This window comes from Oxyura jamaicensis, chromosome 17 (assembly GCF_011077185.1).
Source record: "Oxyura jamaicensis isolate SHBP4307 breed ruddy duck chromosome 17, BPBGC_Ojam_1.0, whole genome shotgun sequence".
NCBI lineage: Eukaryota > Metazoa > Chordata > Aves > Anseriformes > Anatidae > Oxyura > Oxyura jamaicensis.
Window position 1 is genome coordinate 10,688,098 of NC_048909.1, and position 1,901 is coordinate 10,689,998.

Genomic DNA, 1,901 nt, shown 5'->3' on the forward strand with positions numbered 1-1,901 from the left:
ACTAAGCTGGCCTTCCTCGATTGGCGACGATCGCGCGGCCGCTCTGACACACCGGGCGCGCGCCCCTCCCGCCACGCGATTGGTTCGCGCCCCGGCGCCGCGGGCCTATCAGCGGAGAAGCGTGAGCCAAGCGGAGGGCGCCCATTGGCCGCGGGACGCCGTCACGGCGCGGCCGACGCAGGGCCGGGGGGGACGTTCTGGAAGTTTCCATGGTGACCGCGCGGCCCCGCCCCGCCCGCCGGGCCTCGCGCCTCAGGGACGGGACCGGGACCGGGATGGGGGGGGAGGCACGGCGGGCCAGGCAGGGGGCTCGGGCGGCGTCACGGGGCCGTGAGGTTGTTGGTTCCCTTTGGGCCGTGCCAGGGCCGAGCCGTGAGGGAGCGGCCGGGGGCGGTGCACAGAGCCGCGGGGAGCGGGGCCGGCAGCGGCCTGCGGGCAGGGCTCGCCTCGGAGCCGCCCCGTGAGCGGGGGGGGGGGGTTCTAAAAATCCTGAGGTGACTGACGCGCACCCCGTGCAAGAGGGCTGTGTCAGCGTGGCCGTGTGTCCCGAGAGCTGTCCGTACCCCGTTTTAGCTCCCAGACGGCCCCGTGCAGGCAAGGGGACAGCTTTGTGCTTCTAGGCCTTGGGCTTGTGCTGTCAGCTTTCCTGGGGAGCGATGCCGTGAACGCCCCTGGTGTCCTGTGGTGCTGCTGGGAGCAGTGCTGGCAGCCGGCTGCAGGGTGCCAGGCGCAGCACCTCGCTGACACGTCGCGTGTTCGGGATTGATAAACGTTTTTTTTTCTTGTAGTTCTGTTTGCCGTGGTTGTTTTAAAGTCAGTTGGCTCTTTAGAACTCAATTACAGAAGGCATTCTCTTTTATCAGAGGAGAAAATGCAAGGCGGTACCCGTGCCAGCAAGAAAGAGGCACATACATAATAGTTCAGAGAATAACAGATATAAAGCGTAAATGGGTGGCTCTTGTGCTGAGCTGGCCCTCGGAGGAGCTTTAGAGACGATTTAGGCATAGAACAAAAGCAGCCACAGTGACTCAGGGACTTCTTTCCTACCTAAACCCCCACTGGCCTCGGTGCTGAGGCCTGGGTGCCCTGTCCTTACCCACAGGGACCTGGGAGCCCGTCAGCCCTGGGGGATTCGCAGCACGGGGGGACGGCAGGAGCCGTGGAGTACAGCTGTCACTGCGCGCTGCGAGGAGATGCTGTGCCCAGGTGAACTGCCTGCGAGTCCGCTGCAGTTACGCTGCAAGTGGCCCCACTTAGATGTCTCTGACTATCTTTGGTTTTTCGTCTTAGAGAATAAGCTTCTTAAATCCTCTGGTGGGGCAAATTCTCACATAATAAATGGCATCCAACTATTTAGTTTCCCCTAGCACTCCTGCAAGCACCCAGAGGTGTGCGTGTAGGGAGGAGCACCATGTCGGTAGGGCTGGCAGTCCCAGCGCCGCACTTGACGCCCGTCCGGCAGCTCGGTCACACCGTGCCCTCAGCCGTCGTTGGCCGAAGCCGTGCAGGGCCCCATCGCGCTCAGCCAGCAGCTCCGTGCTCCCTGAGGACCGCGTGCCAGGCGAGGAGGACGGGCAGAGTAAGAATCCCTCTGTGCGTGGTGCTTTCTAAACCAGCCATCCGCAGTGCGTAGCTCCGTGCGGGGCAGGCTCGGTGTGCCCGTCCGCTGACGGCTCTCCCGTGCTTTTGCCGCACGTTGATGGCTGACGCTTAGGCTCTTGTTCAGGCGGCGATGAAAGAGGCACCCGGGGAAAGGCATGGGCCGGGGCCGCTTGGGCCGGGGGCCGACGGTCCAAGCGGCCCCGGCGTCGGGACTACAAGTCCCAGGGCCCCCGGGTCCCGGGAGCGCCGCGTCGCCGCCCGCCGCCTGCGCAGTGCCGCGCCGGGCTCGGGGCCGCAGC